Genomic DNA, 23,995 nt, shown 5'->3' with positions numbered 1-23,995 from the left:
TTCCGTACGACTCGTATCCGTATATTTTCACGTACGAATCGTACAAGTACCGTACAAACTGCGAAGTACGATTCGTACGTGAAAAATACATACGAATTGCGTCGGGAAAAGGGTACAAGAGGGAGCCGGAATTTTTTATGTCCGAATAGCGTCGGGAAAAGTGTACGATAGGGAGCCGGACATTTTTACGTGCAAATCGTAAAACAGAAGTCCGAGCGCGCAAGTACGATCCGTACCGCCCGTCCGAATACACAACCGCATGTAAAAGGCCCCGTACGGAGTGAACGCAGTAGCACACATGTACACGGATAAACTTGTGGGCGGATACGAGTCGTACAGCCCTCCCTCCCCCCGCCTATGTCAGCACCGTACCCCCGTATGTCAGCACCGTACCCCCCCTGTCTGCACTGTACCCCAGCCCCGTACCTGTACGCACCGTACCCCCGACCCTTAGTGCCTGTACGCGCCGCACCCCAGGCCCGTACCAGTACGCACCACACCCCATGGCCGTACCCCAGCCCCGCACCTGTACGCACCGTACCCCAGGCCCGTGACCCAGCCCCACATCTGTACGCGCCGTACCCCAGGACCGTACCCCAGCCCCGTACCTGTACGCACTGCACCCCATTGCCGTACCCCAGCCCCGTACCTGCACGCACCGTACCCGAGGCCCGTACCCCAGCCCCGTACCTGTACGCACCGCACCCCATGGCCATACCCCAGCCCCGTACCTGTACGCACTGCACCCCAGGCACGTACCCCAGCCCCGCACCTGTACGCACCGTACCCCAGGCCCATACCCCAGCCCCGCATCTGTATGTGCCGCACCCCAGGACTGTACCCCAGCCCCATACCTGTACGCATCTCACCCCATGGCCATACCCCAGCCCCGTACCTGTACGCACTATACCCCAGACCCGTACCCCAGCCCTGTACCTGTACACACCGCACCCCATGGCCGTACACCAGCCCCGTACCTGTACGCACCCCACCCCAGGCACGTACCCAAGCCCCGCACCTGTACGCGCCGCACCACAAAACCGTACCCCAGCACCCTCACCCAGCATCACGTATGTATGGACCTCACCTACGCGAAAAATACTCGTACAGAACCAGGACACTGTAAAACAGCACAAGGAGGGTCAATTTGACTCGCACAACACCACAAAACACGTCTACATGCCAAAATACATCTCAATGACTGACCTGGGACATCCAAACAGAGGCCCACAATCACAACTACCTCTTATAACACACCCACCAAAATTTCAAACCCAGCCACACCCACAAATGGACCAATAAAAAGGGCCCACACACACAACCCATGAGCCTTTGCAACAGACCCACTGCTGCCAGCCCCCACAGACAAACAACTGCACCTTACTCACACCTTAACTACACCTTAACTTACACACCTTCACACAACCTTCTTCACAAACACCCCTCTTCACATTCACACACACACTGTCACATTCACACTCACACACCCACAACCATCCACACCCACACCCCACACCATGCCCACAGACAAGAATCCAAAGTTCACAAGGGCGGAGCTGGACCTCCTTGTCAACTAAGTCATCAGAGTCGAGCCACAGCTGTTTGGAACATTGGTCAGACAGACCAGCATAGCCCAGAAAACTAACCTGTGGCAGAGGATCGTCGATAAGGTGAATGCTGTTGCACCCATCCGAAGGACCAGGCATGAATGCCAAGCCAGGTGGTATGATCTGCGCAGGGCAGTCAAGAGGAAAATGAATGAGGAATATGCCCAGAGTGACATCACTGGAGGTGGGCTGCCCCGCAGACCCGTACATTACCATCCCTGGGAGGAGAAGGTGATGGCCATGCTTCCGCCGGTGGGAGTACACAGAGTCGAAGGAGTCGCAGAGCCTGGTGAGTACACAAACAACTCACATAACATGGGGGGAATGGCATCCACACCACAAATACACCAAAGGCACACAACTTCCCCCAAGCCCGCACCGCACACAACCACACTCAAAAAACACGCTCATGCCACTAACGTCTCCATGCCCAATTCACTAATAAAGGCAATGCCATGTCCCAGTCCGCACCAACCACAAACCCAAGACTGGATGTACGGGATGCTGGGAGGGTGGGGCTCACACAACACATTGTGCAACTCAGTAGCAGACACCAATGCCCTCAGCCCATATGGCCTAGGTACATACCCATGCACCATGCCCAATGTACAGGGACTGGCAAAGTACTGACAAGGTAGCTGACACTTGGCTCTGCTGTATGCAGCACAAGGCCCTCCTGTGACCACTGTACACTCAAACACCAACTCCACAAGCTCAGATATCTAGCACAGGAACTCACACTCACTGACATGCCAGCATGCACCATGAGGGGACAGACACATCACCTGGGAGACCCAATGACAAATCACACTACACCCAACAGCAGGCCCGGTCACACACCCCCCCTTACACAAGCACACACCCCCGGGGCAGGCAACGGATTTACCTACACTCACAATGGACATGTGACACAACAAGACCAATCCATAGCCAAATAAGCATCCTAGCCAAAATTCAACAGGTCAAACACTCAGGAGAAAATATCAATCTGTCCCCCGCAACATACCCATCCCCAAGTGGACATTGAGAGGAATGCTAGGCACATCCAACTACCTGGAGGAACTGTGACAACTTGAGTATGTATGAAACATGGATGTGGCATGAAACAGCATTAACATTGTCTCCCTCTAACACACAGGGCAACGTCATGGACCTTCTCCCAACAATGGGGGGGAACAATCACAGTCACAGGCTCAGCGTGAAAATGATCCCACCGGCAGCGACAACTCTCAACACTCCGTGGATGACCCCGACCAACCTGGCCCCTCTGGTGCCCAAGCCCCTGCAGCACCTGCGTCCGGTACATCTGTGCCAACCCCCACCCCCATTCCTGCCACATCCCAGGAGACACCCAGGAGCCCTGCTCGCACTGAACAACACAGCCAGTCTGACCAGGAGGGTCAAGGTTCTCCAGGCACCCAGGAGGAGGCAGACAACCCCGCAAATGCCATCCCTCAGGGGTCCCGTAGACCCGATGTGCCCACAACGGCAGGCCAGGCTCGTGTGGGCAGGGGTGGTGGGAGTGAAGGCAGGGGGAGGCGTGAACCTGACCAGCCAGCTGAGGGAACCGGTATGTCACACATATGCCACATCCTGGACACATACCGGCGTGACACCAGGGGCATTAGCCAGGTAGTGTCGAGCCTCACAGAGATGAAGGGGACCCTCGACGAGATGAAGAACCTGCAGGCCGAGCAACATGCCAGTCAACAACAACACCAAGGACTGATGGAGGCAAGACTGGCTGAGCTCCTGGCGGTGCAAGCGGAAGTGAGCCGTTCACTCCGTCGGATCGCCGACAACATGGGCAACCCTCCCTGTGCCACCAGGCGAAGACCACCACCAGCCACAGGGAGGGAGGAGGAGGAGGATTCGTCCGATGGAGCATCACAGACATCGTCAAAGCCTGCATCTGAGGGTCCCCCCAGGAAGGTGGGTCGTCCACGGAAAAGACCGTGAGAGTCAGGGGACCATCCACATCTCCCAGGTCACCTGGCCTGGCAGCTGGCCCTCTGGCGCAACGGCAGCACCTCATCCAATGACATTCTCTGCCACATGGACTTGCTAGTCACAGTCTGACCAATGATGACCAACACTGTGTTCTGGACTCTGATGACTTCCAAAGCAAAGGATACCATCTCCCCCTGTGAACTTTGCATTCTATGCACCCGGTAGAGCACCTTAGTTCATCTACCAAAACACGTACCCCACCGTAAATAAAAACTTTGTTTTGTCATGAGATGTTGCTGTCATTTTGCATTAGTCCACACCATATGTGTGTGTAAATGTCAAACTATGCCTGAGTGTTGAACTAACTCCACCCATCCATACCCTGGGATCTGAGTCTGGCACAGGACCCACATGGGTCACAATGTATCATTCAATGCAGACATGGAGCACAATACTCACCTTTGATGGCCTCAAGCTGCTGAGGGGGGGCTTGCAATACTGTGCAGACAGACCTATTTGGAAGTGTATCATTAAGGCGTAGAGGTCATGCCTCATTCAGAGGTTCCCGGGGAGGGAGTCCCAGGTAAGTGTTCCCAGGTGGGAGAACTATGTCCTGCATGCTGGAGTACGGTGGATGTGAAGAATGGTGGCCAGGTCAAGGTTGGATGCACAGAGATGGCACTACGGGATCTCGGATGACAGTGGTACAAGGTTGGTTTTGGGTCGGGGTTGTGGCCTGCGTCCTGAGTGTGGGTGGGGAGTCTGAAGGTCATCCTGCAGCACACAGTGATCCATTGCAGCTATCTCTGCTGGACGGTGATGTGGCTGGGGCGCGGGATGTTGAAGCTGAGGTGTGCAGATGCACCCTGGATGTGGACAAGTTTCCCGGGAGTTTGGATGTGGCTGCTCCATAGAGGGCAGGGCAGTATTTGTCACGGATGTTGTTGTGGACCTGTGGGATGGTCCATCTTTCCTTGGAGTGGATCTATCTGGGGATCATGTGCATAATGCAGAGGGTGTTGCAGTCTGAGGCACAGATGCTGGTGATTACCATGGCAAATGTGAGCAAGCAATCCATGATGCACACCATCTTGCGTGCGTGGACACTGGGTGCTTGTGCAGGGCTCTTGCGGGTGGGACACAAGCAGTTGACCCAGCTGTAAGGGGACAATCCTCAGATGTTGACCTCAGTCCTGTACAAGTCCTGCCTCAGGTGGCTGATGTTCAGCCATTCATCAATGGATGTCATGCAATCTTGAATATTGGAACTGGCAATGTCTGCGTCTTTGGTGAGGGTGAGGAGCACCTGGCTGTGAATGGCATACGAGTTGATGATGAGGTGCCGTGCGCATGTGATGGTGGAGAGGGGGGTCCTGGACACATTGTAGATTGACATGCTGAGAGATGATACCTGTGCCATGTGCCTGACGACGACACCATACTACATGCAGAAGCCTTGAGTCCCACTCCGATGGCCTTGCTGGGGTACAGAGCCGGTGGGGAGTAGGAGGGACATGACCTGGTTGGTGTGACGGGGCCTGACGGGGCCTGGAAGGCGTGGCAGCGCTGTGTAGGCAGTCGGAGTTACACACTCATCATGCAAAGGTGATGTGTGCGCTTAGTGTATGCCTGAGAGCAGGCGGGAGATTTGTGGATGGACATTGCTTGGAGGGTGTCTGCAACATCAGACTGTAGTGTGATGTGGGTCATGCAAGGACCTGAGGGTCGTGCAATGTGCACGTTGCATGTGCAGACGGTCCAGCCTTTGGCACCGCGTGGCCGCAACTGTGGCACAGACAAGCTGATGACAGCCAAAAGAATGGGTTGAGGGAGGAAGGGAGGAGCATCTTTGATGTGTGTGTGTTGCCAAATCCGGAAACTTCATGTGCCCTTGCTGCAGGGGCTGCAACAGCAGGCGGCATGACCTGGAAACTATGCCACAAGTTCTACCCAAAGACTAGGATGTCAGAAAGGACTACTGCAACAGGTGTATGTAAAGGAAGGAGTGTCCGGTTTTCCATGGCACACCCAGAGACAAAGGATGCACAATCACCAAAGATGACTGACACTGGATCATGAAACTGAAGGGCGAGCTGCGCACAGGAAACACACCCTCAGCAGGTGTTGACGGCCCATTGTTGGGACCAACATGCCAAAACAAATACACAGCCATGGACTCCATGCACAATAGAGAATCAAATCCATGAAGAACAGCATGCAGGTTGCTAATCTACACATAGACTCAAATGCACTATCTTTGACAACTATGCCAGAGATGCCGCATGCACAGTGGCAAGAGACCTGCATTGACAGAGATGAGGCACCTTGGAGGGTGAGGAACACCTTTATTACTCAGGCTCACACCTATGGAAATGTATCAATATGAACAGACACACAGGTCTTTTGGATGAACATGTGGGACCTACACTGGACACCCCCTTCGCACCACAGATGCTGTAAATCCATTGGACTGGCACACAAGTGAAGGGGGTGAGCCAAACATCCCTTGCTGCACAGGGAGAGGCTGCAATTCCCCATTGAGCCTCTTATTGGGATGTCCCACAGAATGTCCACTCAAAGCATCCCGTATGTTTCAGAGGGAAGTTTTACACACATTGATGCCTTCATCACAATCCACAATCCCATTACAGATGACTGTCACGAAGTGTGACTATCGATTCATGTGAGTCATGCTACATGTCATGTGCCCCATGGTGAGTCGACATGTATGCATAGTAACAAAACTGTGCCCACAAATTCCAAACAACTACCACACCCAAAATGGCTTGCTGCAATCCTTACCCAAAGGAGACATCTCACCATGTCCGTGCATGTAACGCTGATTCAGCACACGTTGCAATACTCATGAGGAATAGCAGGAGCACAACGATGCCACGAGCAGACAGCATGCGCAACTACCTGGGGATGACAGACACACAAGAAGTCAGGAAAAAGATAGTCATCCGCATGCATGGTCATGTACTCTACATGAATAAGGTTGACACCATGCTAGTTGAAAACTGAGTGTGTCAGCTAAAATGTGTGGAATGACATCATCACTCGAGTGACACATCAGAACACACCTCTAAGTCACTTAGCATACAGTCAGCTGGACACACACATTGCAACACATGCCACACAAGGCTCCAAGCGTGCACACTCAGACCCAGGGACTCACCATTATGAGAAGAAGTTGCGTATGAGCTGACTCCAGATGTCCTCCTCCTCCTACCCCTCCTCCTCACTTGCTTCGTGACCAAGGCCTTCATCCTCCATGGGTCGATGTTTCTGCTCATCGGGATCCAGGATGAGTGGCACAGCTTTCTCCACTGCCATGTTATGCAGCATGCAGCACACGAGGAAGATTTTGCAGACCTTCACCGGTGCATATGGGAGGGACCCGCCTGTCTTGTGGAGGCAGCGGAATCGGCTCTTCAGGAGGCCAAACGCCCTCTCAATCACTCATCTGGTCTGCCCATGGGCGTTGTTGTAACGGTGATCTGCAGCTGTTCTGGGGTTGCGGAGAGGCGTCACCAGCCATGGCATGTTGGGATAGCCAGAGTCCCCTACATGGAAACATCATGAAAGAAGTGGGTCAGGAGATGCCGTAAAATACAAAGATACCGCTAAATACAGGACAAACAGAGTATACCCACCAACAAGACATGCTCTTTCGTTGTGCAGCTGCAACATCATTTCTGGCACCCTGCTACGCCTCATGATGTAGGCATTGTGTGCTGACCCTGGAAAACGTGCACAGACATTGGAAATCAGCATGTTAGCAAGACACACCACAAGGGCATTGATGGAGTGATAATGTTTTCGGTTTCGATAGGCTACCTCCTGTGCCTGTGGTGGTACCAAAGCCACATGCGTTCCATCAATGGACCCAATTACAGGGGGCATCCCTCCCAGGGCATAGAACTCACCCTTGATACCTGTCAACTGCTCACGAGTTGGAAAATGGATGAATTCATCCAGGTGCTCCAACATGGCTTCTAAAACATCATGCAGGACACGGCTGAACATGGTCTGGGACATGCCACCCACATCAGCCATGGTGAATTGAAACGTACCGGTGTCAAAAAATATAGGGCTGCCTTCACCTTGGGGGTCAGCGCAGTAGGATAACTGTGTCGCGGTTGGAGGTGTGGTGCCAGCCTGTTTGTCAGGTCCTCAATTAACTGTTGGGTGAATCTGTAACGGCGTATGCAGTCACGTTCCCTCATGGCACCCAAGTCTGGCATTGGTCAGGGGAGAGGCAGTGCCCTGCAGGAATTTGGAAGGAATAACGAAGATTGAGTACATTACAACACCAATGTCAATGAACTGAGCACATGTTAAACAGCGAATACACATCTGCTAAATACAGAGTCTGGTCTGTGCAATGCATCCAGGACACGTATGCCAGCCAGGTGATACTCCTACTAAGAGGCAGCTACAAACGTTGATTGTCAAGGTCTACATGACATACCATGAAACTAGCTGTGGCACAGTGCAAGTGAACAGCCAGACACATTACAGGAGTGACATACATCCACATATCTGCATTAGAAGGATGTTATCTCATTCAGACAGCTTGCGGCAAGCTAGACGCACAGGTCACATGTCATTTAAAAAGTACAGATCACACACATTGCCATGAAGGGGTACATATCAAAACTCATAACACAGACATTGAGACAACGCAGATATGTCATCAGGTCGAAATACTATGTTCGATGCATACAGACACACGTTACGTGGGATTCCACATGTGGCATGGTGTGCGTAATTGTGTGCCATGCCCATCTACACACAGACACATGTTGGATGCAGCAACAGCAGATGCAGTTGACGGAACACCAACAGCAAGCTCATGGGAACACATGACACACACATGACATAGTCACATAGTGGCACGATGGTAGTTAGATGTCAGGTGTACTTATCCGTGTACCTGGCATCAGGGGACAGTTGCGGGTGTTGCGGACTGTGCCATACCAGTGATGCAGTGCTTGACACGTTTGTACTACATGCAGACATGTGCAAAGTGTTAAGGGGAAGTGTGCAACATAGTGCCCCATCACACATGACATGTGTACACAGGTCACCACACATCTATTGTGCAAAATCATGAGGAGACATGTGCCACATCACTGCCTGACACACCTAGGCCCTGCACATGAAGGACTGCACTGACAATGACTTGATGTACAGCCTTGTGTGAGTCTGACACCTCCATTCCTTCCCTGTGCGCCTCCTATCTCCATTGTAAGCTGTGAAACGCACCGTACACATGCTCTGAGGGCGTGTGTAGGGTCGTATCACTATATGGGTAGGAGTACGGTGTGTGTACGGACCGTACACACATACGTGTACGACCAGTGTGTACACGTACGTGTACTACGGTAGGACACGTACGTGTACGACCAGTGTGTACACCTAGGTGTACACACTTGTCGTACACGTACGTGTACACAATGGTCGTATCCCTTTAGTAGTGTTGCTGTAGGTGTACGCCATAGTGATATGGCCCGTACACACGCCAACACTACTCTAGGGATACGACCAGTGTGTACACGTACGTGTATGACCAGTGTGTACACCTAGGTGTACACACTGGTCGTACACGTACTTGTACTACCGTAGTACACGTATGTGTACACACTGGTCGTATCCCTATAGTAGTGTTGGGCTAGGTGTACGCCATAGTGATACGACCCGTACACGTGCGTGTACAGGACGTATCACTATGGCGTACACCTACGGCAACACTACTATAGGGATACGACACGTACACATGCGTGTACGGGCCGTGTCACTATGGCATACACCTACGGCAACACTACTATAGGGATACGAGTACGACACGTACACACGCATGTACGGGCCGTATCACTATAGTAGTGGTGCCCTAGGGGTACGTGTGAAATGCACCGTACCTGTGTGGGGATTTTAAAATTACAATGGGGACACATAAGGGACAAGTATTAGGTCCTCAATGAATGCTGGTTGTCATGGATATCGAGTTCCAAGATCAAAACTTTCCATCATGTGGGCTGGAAAAAGCAGTTGGCCACATTATACATTGTTGCAAAGTGGTTGTTGACTTGACATGCTGCTGCAAATTTGAAACATGCTAATGCTGTCACTGGTGTATGTTTGAAGGGATTGGAGGAAACGTAGGATGCAAATGAGTCTGACCAATCACTCTGTACTCCTGTAAATGAAATAGGCCAGCAAGGCAGATATAAGTCAGCCAGAACCCATGAGAGGGCACTTGCCTGCACAACAAGTCATTGGACACCACTGCTGCTGTCATTGCTTCCTCCGTCAACATGTCCAGGTCTGTGGAGAGGGCCCAGCCATTCACCCAGGAGGAGAATGAGGCGTTGCTGGACGTCATCCTCCCACAGTACCCCAGCCTGTATGGGAGACCAGGGGAGCAGGTGAGTGCTGACTCCACTAGCTTTGACTGTGCCCCTTTTTTGTGACTGTCACTTCTGGCATTGTGTCCAGGTGTGACAGACATGCAATGTTGTTTAGAGTGGGTCCCAGGGGAAGGGAATGTCTTATGTCTCCCATGCCGAGCATGATGTAGTTCATGTCTGCACTCCTCACTTGCATTGTGCTTACTGTGACAATCACTGCATGGTGCATGGCACATTCAGCCTGGCTAATCCTTTTGGGCATTTTTGTTCTATTGTCCTGATGTTTGGGGTGTTACTCTTTGTGGGTTACTTGTCTGTTTTTGATGTTGAATAATTTGTCTCAAATTAGGTATGGTGGGCATACTACTTGCAACATGTGGGGGAATGTGTTGGGATACCCCCCTTAAAACTGCACTTCAGGGTTCATTGGAGGTGGATGCAATATCTTTAATTTCATTAGTTCTTTCTTTAACTTCAATCTCCATTGCAGAGGCAGAGTGGTTATGGTCTGTGGTTCTTAAAATGGTGTCACCAAGAGTAACTACTCTGCTTGTGCAATGGGTTGAGTAATATTGCACACACCTCCAACGACACCTGGGTTCAGATAGGTTCTTCTTACAATAAACATACCCACTATGGTTCAGCAGTCTGTTCCTTCGATTTGAGGAAATGAATTTGGTTTCTCTGGATGGGGTAGACATTTTTCGTTCTGAAAAGAGAAAAAAGATGAAAAATAATGTTCTTTTCAAATAATTTGTAGTGCATACCTGTTTAGAGGGAAAATTATAGTTTATTTTTATAATCAATTTCTTAGTTTACAATTTATGTAATTTCAAATTCTGCTTAATGTTTTTACTTTGTTGTATTTCTATCTTTGATGGCTTCTTACAAAAAAATCATGCTTCATTGGAAGAAAATAAAGTTAATTTGTATTGAAAATCATTTTAGTTTTTCTTAACTTCGAATTAGATGTTGCTTGATTGTTTTTCTTCGGAAAATAGATAGATTTATTTGATGGTTCTGAAATGAAAAATAATTAATGGGGTGTATTATATATACACATCGTTAATGTTTTGCATTGGCTTTTGTTTTTGAAATCTTACCTTTATTAAATTGTTTAGGTTGTTTATTTCTTTGTTTATGAGATAGAGTTGTATTGTGGTCTGAAAAAGTTGAAAGAAATGTATTGTTAGTATATTGAAAATATTTAAAAATATTTTTCTGAAATAGAATGGTATATTTTTCGGTAAGGAACAACAGGTTAATGTTTTATAATTGTACAACACTTTTTCATTTTTATTTGAAGTGATATATTTGTGTTTATTTGCCTATATTTCTTTAGTGAAGTTTAAAACAATTATTTACATGCAACATGTGTTTTTTCTCTGGGACAAAAAAGTGGCCCTTATTTTTAATAATAGAAGTAAAAATGTTAATGTAATAATTTATTGATGTGAAAATTACCTTGTTATGTTCTTCTTTTTTATGTTCGTTGAACGTTTTGAAAGCTGAAAGACAAATTAGTTCAACAGTGTTTATAATTTGTAATGATGATGTTTTTAAATTTTGTTTCATTTGTGTTCGCGTGCTACATTATTTCTTTATTTGTTTTTTGTTGTAAATATTTTGGGAAATTACCTTGCAATATGCTTTTCGCAAAGTTTTGTGGATATATATATATATAGGGAGGGTTACTATCTGAAATTAAACTATAATTAATCGTCGAGAGGAGTGCCGCGTCATTTCTTTACTTGTGTTGGATAAAATACCGAGATCGTGTCCTGATCTCGACGTGTGCACCAGCTGGCAAGGTGCTCCTTCCGTGCAGGACATTTGTGTGGAAAAAGAAAATATATATATATATATATATATATATGTTTTCACAAGGAAGTAGCAATTCGAAGGTGCGAAATAACCTCCAGCGGCACACCAAAGGACGAGTCCAATAAAGATTTATTGTCTCATAAACCAAACAGTACGACGCGTTTCGGCGAAGCCTTTGTCAAGTGAATAACTGTGCCCAATCACCCTTAGAAATAGGGGTTATGGTTTGTAGACAGTGAAAAAATACTATCAACATCTCGGCAGTTTTCGGAAGACAAATTAATCATAAGTACAATGCACATAATTTCCTCATGATAAAGAAAACAACAGTGTAAAATATAGACGTACAATATATGCAGTCTTCTACAATTACATCAAAAAAAGAATCAGTGTTTACGCAGCAATTGTTCAATATCAGTAACGTTTTAGCCATTTTGTATTGCAAGTGAAAATTCATTTCATGACAATTCATTATTTCGAATTAACTGAACCCTGTAGCTGCGCATAAAAAAAGGGAGTTTGCATTGTGAATACAATGACGTGTTTTCTAATCGTGCCGAGCCAGTAAAGATCCTCAGTGTGAAGGTCATTATTGTTAATGCAAATATGATAATGCAATCAAATCCTGAGCCCATGGTTGGCCTACAAATAACGGGTAATGTACCCAATTTAGTGCAAGGTGTTAATGTATATCATATGATATATTCTGAGTAATGTACTCATGATGAGGCACCCAACAGTCAGATCCTGTAATCCGGACCATCACAGACCATGTAAATGTGGTGACACAATCAAATCATGAACCCATGAATAGCCTGCAAATAACGGGTAATGTACCCAATTATTACAGGGTGCCGCTGTATATACATGTAATGTATCCCGAGTAATGTACTCATAATCAGGGACCCAACTATCATGTCCTATAAAACTGACCATCACGGACCATACTGGTAAGACCACTGTCAACACGGACAGAGGGGTGTTATTGTTTGTGAAAATGGATGTGTAAATAAACAGTGAGTCTACGATGTGTAAAAGCAAATTAGAAAGAAAATTAATGAAGGGGAAAAAGAACAACTGTGACTCAGGGTTAGGCTAGATGTTATTTCGTCATAACATGCATGCTGCCTACACCACTTCTGGTCTCGTGAGCGGGGGTTCTGGGTCAATTCTAATTATTAGTCATTTAATGCCACAGAATCCCTTGCCTCCCGATCAGTCACAATGGCTGGGAAACCCCTACTTTAAAAATGTGAAACAGTGAGCTAAAACTGCAGCAGCTGAAGGATATAATGAGAGAGCAGAGGAAAGTGGAGGTCTTTCAGGGTATCAGATATGGCCTATATGGGTTGCCAATTCCTCCCCATAATTCATACCATTCGGGATTTTCGTATTAAGATCTATAATATACTTCGATTCCGTAATTCGTAACAATTTTTCCCGGTCCCCCCCTCTGGGGTGTGGTAGAATTCTATCAATGCCATAGAATTTAAGTAAATCTGCGTTGCCATGATGTTTCTCTTGAAAGTGTCTTGCGACCGTATAATTCAGATCAGCGTTCGTGACAGCCCTCATGTGTTGTAACACCCATGTTTTTAGTTGTAGTTTCGTACTCCCTACGTCATTTAAACCACAGGGGGACTCTAGGATATAAATACAAAAGTCGCTAGTGCATGTGATAAATTTGTTGATTTCTTTTTTCTTTCTTTTATCATGCCCTGTGAAGTAGCTGTCACGATTTACACTGTGTTTGCAAGCTTTGCAAGAGTTACATTTCTTAAAGCCCTTAGCCCTTCCTAACCAAGTGGTGATGTTAGATGTTTGTTGGTAACTGTGAACCAAATGGTCACGGAGTGATTTAGATTTTCTGTAGGTTATAGCGGGTACTTTTCCCACATCTTGTCCAATAACGGGATCCATCTCTATAAGTCCCCAGTGTTTTCGCATAGTATTTCTTAACTGGTTAGACCTTCCATTAAAGGTTATAATAAGTCTGGGTGCCCTGGTACTGCCTGTGGATCTCTTTTTGGTTGAAAAGAGTGATTGATTGCGGGAAATGGCTTGGACTTTTCAACATCTCGGCAGTTTTCGGAAGACAAATTAATCCTAAGTACAATACATATAATTTCCTCATGATAAAGAAAACAACAGTGTAAAATATAGATGTACAATATATACATGTAATGTATTCATGTACAATATATGCAGTCTTCTACAATTACATCAAAAAAAGAATCAGTGTTTATGCAGCAATTGTTCAATATCAATAAAGTTTTAGCCATTTTGTATTGCAAGTGAAAATTCATTTCATGACAATTCATTATTTCGAATTAACTGAACCCTGTAGCTGCGCATAAAAAAAGGGAGTTTGCATTGTGAATACAATGACGTGTTTTCTAATCGTGCCGAGCCAGTAAAGATCCTCAGTGTGAAGGTCATTATTGTTAATGCAAATATGATAAGGCAATCAAATCCTGAGCCCATGGTTGGCCTACAAACAACGGGTAATGTACCCAATTTAGTGCAAGGTGTTAATGTATATCATATGATATATTCCGAGTAATGTACTCATGATGAGGCACCCAACAGTCAGATCCTGTAATCCGGACCATCACAGACCATGTAAATGTGGTGACACAATCAAATCATGAACCCATGAATAGCCTGCAAATAACGGGTAATGTACCCAATTATTACAGGGTGCCGCTGTATATACATGTAATGTATTCATGACATCAAATGGGAAGATAACTATCACATGATAGCATTAGATGTATGTTCACTATACACTTGTATTGAACAAACCAAGAGGGTAGAAGCATGCATGTATTTTCTAAAGGAAAGACACATCTCCCTGTGGGATCACACACAAATGTTAAGAACAATGATGCTATACTGCCTGAATGAAAATATTTTCCTCTTTGATAAGACCTTATATCGCCAGAAAGCAGGGACCGCGATGGGGACTTGCTTTGCCCCCAGTCTAGCGAATATTTTCCTCGGCTGGTGGGAGGAGCGTATAGTTTGGGTGGAGCCCAACGAACATATCCCTATCTGGATCAGGTATATTGATGACCTGTTCCTGATATGGGATGGCCCCATTGACTTGGCATTGGAGTTCATACATGAACTTGGGAAAAATGATTTAAATTTGAAATTCACACAGTTCATCAGCCGCTCTTATTGTGAGTTTCTGGATGTCGCAATCACTATTGAGGGAGGCAAAATGACCACAAATCTCTTTCGCAAAGAAACAGCTGGAAACACTATACTCCATGCCAGAAGCAACCATCCTGCCCCTCTGACGAATAGTATCCCCTATGGTGAATTCCTTCGGGCTCGAAGGAATTGCAGTACCAACAACAACTTTGCTAAGGAACAACACACCATGATAGAAAGATTCAGACAAAGGGGTTACACACATAAGACCATTGAAGCTGCCAATTGAAAAGTCCAAGCCATTTCCCGCAATGAAGCACTCTTTTCAACCAAAAAGAGATCCACAGACAGTACCAGGGCACCCAGACTTATTACAACCTTTAATGGAAGGTCTAACCAGTTAAGAAATACTATGCAAAAACACTGGGGACTTATAGAGATGGATCCCGTAATTGGACAAGATGTGGGAAAAGTACCCGCTATAACCTACAGAAAATCTAAATCACTCCGTGACCATTTGGTTCACAGTTACCAACAAACATCTAACATCACCACTTGGTTAGGAAGGGCTAAGGGCTTTAAGAAATGTAACTCTTGCAAAGCTTGCAAACACAGTGTAAATCGTGACAGCTACTTCACAGGGCATGGTAAAAGAAAGAAAAAAGAAATCAACAAATTTATCACATGCACTAGCGACTTTTGTATTTATGTCCTAGAGTGCCCCTGTGGTTTAAATTACGTAGGGAGTACAAAACTACAACTAAAAACACGGGTGTTACAACACATGAGGGCTGTCACGAACGCTGATCTGAATTATCCGGTCGCAAGACACTTTCAAGAGAAACATCATGGCAACGCAGATTTACTTAAATTCTATGGCATTGATAGAATTCTACCACACCCCAGAGGGGGAGACTGGGAAAAATTGTTACGAATTACGGAATCGAAGTATATTATAGATCTAAATACGAAAATCCCGAATGGTATGAATTATGGGGAGGAATTGGCAACCCATATAGGCCATATCTGATACCCTGAAAGACCTCCACTTTCCTCTGCTCTCTCATTATATCCTTCAGCTGCTGCTGTTTTAGCTCACTGTTTCACATTTTTAAAGTAGGGGTTTCCCAGCCATTGTGCCTGATCGGGAGGCAAGGGATTCTGTGGCATTAAATGACTAATAATTAGAATTGACTCAGAACCCCCGCTCACTACACCAGAAGTGGTGTAGGCAGCATGCATGTTATGACGAAATAACATCTAGCCTAACCCTGAGTCACAATTGTTCTTTTTCCCCTTCATTAATTTTCCTTCTAATTTGCTTTTACTCACACATCGTAGATTCACTGTTTATTTACACATCCATTTTCACAAACAATAACACCCCTCTGCCCGTGTTGACAGTGGTCTTACCAGTATGGTCCGTGATGGTCAGTTTTATAGGTCATGAGGAAATAATGTGCATTGTACTTATGATTAATTTGTCTTCCGAAAACTTCCGAGATGTTGATAGTATTTTTTCACTGTCTACAAACCATAACCTCTATTTCTAAGGGTGATTGGGCACAGGTTATTCACTTGACAAAGGCTTCGCCGAAACACGTCGTACTGTTTGGTTTATGAGACAATAAATCTTTATTGGACTCGTCCTTTCGTGTGCCGCTGGAGGTTATTTCGCACCTTCGAACTGCTACTTCCTTGTGAAAACATTATTAGCGGTACTGTGTCCGCTGCTGGCACCGGCGTCGACAGGAGGGTGAGCGGCTGCTCACAGTGACTTTTGAAAACATATATATATATATATTCACTGAAAAAACCATGGGTTTCACACACGTTATAGTTAGGAATTAGCATTTAAAAAACCTTAGAAATTCAATGAAAAAACCAAAGGTTTCACACATGTTATAGTTAGCTGGACATTTCACTCGTAAAAAACCATTGAAATTCCCCCGTTATAGTTAGTTCAGCTAACTATAACTCGCGCGCCCGCAATGCACTACTGATGACGTCACATATTACATCACTCATGACATGGTCACTGACATCACTCATGACATCACTGATGACATCTCAAATGACATCACTGATGACATCACTGATTACATCATCCTTGTGATAGAGTGGCAGACCTCCTCTCCCCCTAATATAACCATTGAAACACACATTCAAAAATAGAAACTAAAATGTTCAAAATAATGAACATATCAATATCAGTTACAACAACCTATTCAGTAATTCTAAGAACCACATACACATACAGTAATTCACCAACAGTCCTCTACAGTCACTCATACATGTACTCACTCATCATATGTACTCATACACCTGTACATCCCGTTACACAATGCCACTCATCCATAGAGTAACTCACACACATAGTCACTCATGCTAATAAAGAATCAATCATCCATTTACTTGCATATACAGTTATACACACACCACCACACTTACTTCTACAGAAACTTACATATACTTACTCTTTTAAACAATCACTAATAGAAACACATACTTATTCATACAGGAACTCTTCCAATCTCTCACTCTCACATATACTCACTTATATACACCAATAGTCACATATACTAGTTTAAAACATATGTAGTTACTCATAAAGACACTATTGAGACAGTCATTCACTCACTAACACACCCATGCACACACTCATCCACCCATACAGTCCTGCACACATGCTGTATTCAACACATACAAACAGTGAGTCACTCATTCATGCACCTATGCACTAAGTAATACCCCCCACCGAACCATACAGAAACTCAGACACTCATAGTGATAAAAAACCAACTAATAACCTATATAGACACTCATGTAGCTACTCACCAACCCATGCAGCCACTTATACACAAAGTAAGAAACTGATACAGATATTTAAATATTTAAAGATTACTCAGTAAGCCATGTATTCACTATGATACACTTAAACAGTCAGTTACACAAAAAAATTCCCAAAAAAAGTATCCATTTAGACACTTATATACCCATTTATTCTTCCTTTGACCTTGAGATATACATAAATATAAAAAATATATAATTTTCATAAAAACACACAATCACTGGATGATGTCATCAGTGATGTCATCAGTGATGTCATTTGAGATGTCATCAGTGATGTCATGAGTGATGTCAGTGACCATGTCATGAGTGATGTAATATGTGACGTCATCAGTAGTGCATTGCGGGCGCGCGAGTTATAGTTAGCTGAACTAACTATAACGGGGGAATTTCAATGGTTTTTTACGAGTGAAATGTCCAGCTAACTATAACATGTGTGAAACCTTTGGTTTTTTCATTGAATTTCTAAGGTTTTTTAAATGCTAATTCCTAACTATAACGTGTGTGAAACCCATGGTTTTTTCAGTGAATTTCAAAGGTTTTTTAAATGCTAATTTCTAACTATGCCTACAGAGATAGGACATGTGAAGAAAGAAGAAAAAATGCACAGAAAGAAACAAAAGAAGTGCAGAAAGAAGCAACAGAAGTCCTCAAATACGAAGATAAATGCAGGAAGAAGGATAACGTGCAGAAAGAACAAAAAGAAGAGCAGAAAGAAGCCTTGTTGCAAAATCATCCTGTACCCTCAACTTTTTCAGACGGATACTGGTGGTAACTGAGTCTGACTAACCAGTCCTAGAGCCAGTGCTATGTTAAAAGACACTTAGAATACAGTGAAAACACCTACATACACTAGGGAACATTATGCGTTGGGGTCCCCCTGTGATTAGCATGACCTCCTCTGTAAGCCCCTAGTGTATAATAGGGCATGGGGATTAAAACTACCTCTTAAAACAGGCCACAGGGCGTTTTTGCACACATTAACTCAGGCCCCGTCCCCTCCCTTCACCACTGTGTAAACACGCCCTGTGTCCATTTTTAGTTGGGAGATTAAGTTCATTTGAATCCTGAGGGTCCCTAGGGTCCAACTAGCCCACTAGGTACCTCCAGTAAGTGCCACAGAGCTGCGTTGCAGAGAGGTGTAAAAAGTGGCACGGCCTGGACCACCTCTCTGCAATGCAGCTCAGTGGCGCTTACTGGAAGCACTTGGTGGGCTAGTTAGCCCCCAGGGGCCCTCAGTATTGAAGGGAAATTATATCCCCAATTTAAAACATGCCATAGTGCGTGTTTGCACACGTCACCTCAGGCCCCGTCCCCTCCCTTCACCACTGTGTAAACGCGCCCTGTGGCTGTTCTAAGTTGAGAGTCCCCCTGAATCCTAAGGGTCCCTAGGGTCAAACTAGACCACTAGGTACCTCCAGTAAGCGCCACAGAGCTGCGTTGCAGAGAGGTGTAAAAAGGGGCTTGGCCTCAGAACACCTGGCTGCAGCGCAGCTCCCTGGCGCATACTGGAGATGCCTGTTGGGGGCGCGTTTGCAGAGTGCTGCACGGAGGGGGCATGGCCTCCGGCACGATGCCAGTCTTTTATTTATTTTAGTTTTTTAAGAAGGGGGGCTGTTTGGTTCCCCTTCTTATTCTAATTTATTGGCCCTGATGACCCCATCCCCCAGGGCCAGTCTCCTAATTATATTTTTTTGACCCCAATCCCCAGGGCCGGCCACTGTTTTTTATTATTTTTAAAAAATATATATTTATAGACACACCTAGGACATGCTGGACAAACCGTACGTACCTATCACCATGACGATTTGCGTGATATTCATTAAAAGGCGACTATGCATGCAATGAATCCACGTGGAATGTATTTACACCACTAGTGAAGCTCTGACATGTCTGATGCCCTACCGTGCCTAATCCTGGTAGACACCCTTGTCGTTTATTTATACAAACATGGGTAGCTATTGACGGGCACATTTAATACACATGCACACCAAGCCATTCAAAGGGGATTCGACAAAAATTCGACCAAAACTATGCAAGAAACCCCCCTCACGGTTAATAAAACACACATCCACTGCCGGATGTGTAATACTTTTTATTTTACTCTCTGGAAAGGGGACGAACATCACTTGAGAGTCACAGCGTGCTCCTGACAGAGCCCAATGCTGTGTTACACCCACCATTGCCTGCCGAGTGCCACACACCTCTGTGTTGTATTCCACTAGCTAGTGCATATGCTATGACACTCTCTAGCCCATGTGCACTGTAACACCACCCCGTGAATATGTCATGCCACACTTGTCTTCGCACGGGTTATATTGCCCCATCTAACGTGCCTTTCTCGATGCCTATGTTATAACGCACAGTGCTATGCCATACATATTACAATCTGGGATCCATATATTTGTCACAGTGCATATGCAACGTTACACTCCCCAGCACATATTTTATATTACAACTTTAGAGACTAGTTAGGTTACACAACACTGCCCTGTGCATATTACACTCCAAGGCGCATATCGCATAGCACGCGCTAGTGCCTGTGCTATCTCGCGCTCTCCAATGAATCTGTCATTGCGCACAATGTATTGCAAATTATATTTCACGCCCGGTTCATCTTATATCACACTTTTTGGTGCATAGTTTATACCATACACTATATCTAGTTTTCATTTTCAATCGTGCTCTCAGGACTATGTTCTATATAACACTGTGTTCACCTACCCTTTTCACGGGCATTACATTTTGCGATAGGGGGTGGAGGGTCAGGGGGTGTTTCTGCCAAGTGAGCCCGGAGTCACAGTCACAAACGTCCTCTTCTTCCTGAATAAAAGTGAGATTATGCTGCATACTTGTTCATATTTTAAGTAGTTCGCACAGACACAATGTTTTAAAAACAATAAAGTTCCTAATACCCGCCTTCTCTGAACAGTTAGCTTGCTGCCCCATCCCCTTCCTCCCTATCCTCTGTTGTGTGAATCCATGGACTAGCCTCCTCCCTCCTGCCATGCATGGTCTGATGTGCTGCCACTGCCCTCAATTTAGTATGATGTACCAGTCCAGTCCTCCTGCCCTCCATTGCCCAATTCTATGCCCCATCATTGACCTCCTGCTTAAACTCTGTGCTTAGCTTGCTGCCCCTATTCTCCTTCCCCCTGCCCTCCGATGTCTTTGTGCATGCCCCTGCTCCATCCTTTTTGCCCACCATGTCCCATGGACCTGCCACTCCTATCTACTCTGAGTGTTCTGTTGAGCTGCCACTCCCCTCCCACCTGCCTAGCATTGTCAGATGACTGTAACCTGTCCCTGCCACCTCCACCCTGCCTGTCCACATGCCATGCCCCTATCCTCTTCCTCCTGTCCTACATGGTCCATTGTACTGCCACACCCTTCTGCCCTCCCTGGTCTGTTGTGCTGCAACTGCTCCTCCTGCCTGCCCCGTGTGGTCTGTTGTGAGGTCCCTTCCCCTGAACTTTCTTGTCTGTGCACAGGTCCTGACCCTCCCTTCTATCCTCCATTGTCCTTTGTGCATGCCCCTCCACCCTCCTTCTTGCCCATCATAGCCATTGTGCTGCCACTAACCCTCCCACTTGCCATGCATGGTCTTCTGTGCTGCCATGGCCCCTCCCACCTTCCCTGTGTGGTCAGTTAGCTGCCCCTGACCCACTCCCACCTTCCCTCCATGGTCTGTGTGTATGCCATCACAGTCTCACTGTTGCTCTTCATGGTGTGTCTTGCTTCTAGTGCCCATCCTGCCTGACCTCCATGGCTATCTTGCTGCTCCTGCCCTGCCCCCTTGCCCCCAGCCCTACTCCCTCCCTCCTGGCTTGTCTGTTCCATTGTAATGCCCCTGATCCGTCCCTCCTGCCCTTTATGGTCTGTTATGCTGCAGCTTTCTCTCCTGTCTGTCCATTATGGTCAGCTAGCTACCATTGCCTCTTGCCCCTCTGTTCTCTGTTGTCCATGTGCATGGTCCTGTCCCCTCCCTCTTGCTTTCTATGGATTGTTGTGCTGCACTCCCGTCCTGCATGCCCTGTGTGGTGTATTGTGCTGCTGCAAACCCTGATGCCTGCCCTGCAGGGTCAGTTTGGTGCACCTCTCCATGTCCCTCCTGTCCTCTGTTATCCAAGTCCATGTCCCTATCCCATTTCCTTCCATGATCCAATGTACCATACTTGCGAACATTTTGAACTTGGTAAGAGGGAGATTTTGAAAAAAAACTGGGGTATTGATTTTCCCCTTTGAGTTACATTGAAAAAGAGGATATTGTAGACAGGAGACAGATCAAATAAAGCCCATTTGAGCTTAAAAACATTGGACGTTTCCTGGCTGAATCGGGTCTGTTGGCATGTATGGTTGTACTACCATTGCCTCTTCCTTCTGCCCACAATGGTCTATTACATTGCCACAGCCTTGAAGGAGGGTAGATTTTGTATCACAGGGGGCCCCTGGCCCGTTCTGTCCACACCTGAAGTATGAGACCCTTGTCCTTGCCCTGCCAGCTGCATTTGTAGGCCGTATTAAATTGACCAGCGGGTCCTGTATTGCTATATAATTATCCTGAGACATCCTTACCACTCAGCCAGCATAAAACCCCTGTGTAGGCCCTTCTGTTCAATATGTAGGCCTCTTTGTTAAATTGACCATAGCTCTGCAATTTTAGTGTATAGCAGTCTGAAGGCAGGTCTGCGAGGCCTTCTGATCCAAACTAGTAGCCCCCACCCTACCCGAGTGCTCCGTGCTTGGTATCAAAGTTCAACATCCCCCTGAAGCTGTCGACATACAGTAGGCTGCATCCTGGACTGGTACTTGCTTCCTGGGCAGGTTTCCCGCTTTTAAGGAAGTGGCAACCGCAGAGCGTCAAGTTAGGAGAACTGAGGAGATTTTATACATGAATATATTGAATTCCCGTACAATACCCATTATTTTCTGCTTGCTCTATGGAACTTACGATAAGCGATTGGCCTGAGAGACTGACCTTTTCACCCAGTCCATTGTCAGCATTAAGTGGGTAAATGACGAAATGTCTGGTAAAATCTGCAGTCGAAGCTTTTGGGTAGCATACGTAGGTAGATGTAGCGTGCAAAGGAGCCCACAAAATGATATAAAAAGGGAGCACCCACAGATATCGACGGACTACCTCGCCGTCTGTATGTAGGTTAACAGGCAGTGCAGGTTTTCCCCAAGAGCTGGGAGCTCTTGTCTTCCTTTGCTTAAAATGTCTTGCTCTGCTTTGCTTGAAGTATCTTATTCTATTTTACCTATATGAAATGTCATGTTATGTTTAACCATTGTTCTCTTTACTTTTGCATTTAAAAGATTTTGTATTGTAATTGCAGGAATGCTTGCTCTAAGAGTAAACGTGAGTGTTCCTAGGTAACATTTTCCTTGGTGTAACTTGTTTCTCATGATGCATTTATAGATGTGTTTTCTCTCTCTCTCTGTCAGTACATTAATTGAGATACAGAGAATATTATGACAGCTGTATGATTATCTGGATTCTGTTTTTTGTACTTTATGTCTCTATTCTGCGGTTTCTTTGAAGTTGCATCTTCTCATTAAACTGCCATTGTATTCTGCCTCCAATTCCATGTCTCATATGTCTGTTTTCTTCATTTTTGGAGCAAGCGTTCCTAGGCACCCCGGCTCAAATTAAGGTGCCCCTTTTGTCCCTGACTCACTCTCCTGCTCAGTTCTGTGGTGGCTCCTGGGGATCTGGGGACCGCCCCTAGCTTCCTTGACCCGTAATAGATCTTCCCTCCAACAGCCTCTCTTGCAAGTCCTGTATTGTTGGTTTGTTGCCCCTGCCCCCCTTTCCACTGCCCTCCATAGTCTGTTGTGCTTCCACGGCCCTTCCTGCCTGCTCAGTGTGGTTAAATTGTTGCCTTTGCACCCTCCTACCTGCCTTCAATTTTCAGAGTCCGTGCCCCTGGCCTCTGCCTCCCAAGAGTATCCTAATGAACAACTAGATTGCTAACATTCTATATTTATTACAAAAGTGTGGAACGCCTGACATCATCTTGATGTAATCAAAACTGTAATACCTAGAGCATTTCCTTTAGAAATTACATATATGAGAGGGTCTTATTGGCATCAAAATTATGGTTAGTGCTCTAAAAGACTAAAATAAGGACATATTTTCTGAGTTTTCAAATAGCGACAAAGCACTTTTAAATTATTTGTTATCTTTAT

This window comes from Triturus cristatus, chromosome 3_1 (genome assembly GCF_964204655.1).
Source record: "Triturus cristatus chromosome 3_1, aTriCri1.1, whole genome shotgun sequence".
In the NCBI taxonomy this organism is placed as follows: Eukaryota; Metazoa; Chordata; class Amphibia; order Caudata; family Salamandridae; genus Triturus; species Triturus cristatus.
This window is presented reverse-complemented; position numbering follows the sequence as displayed.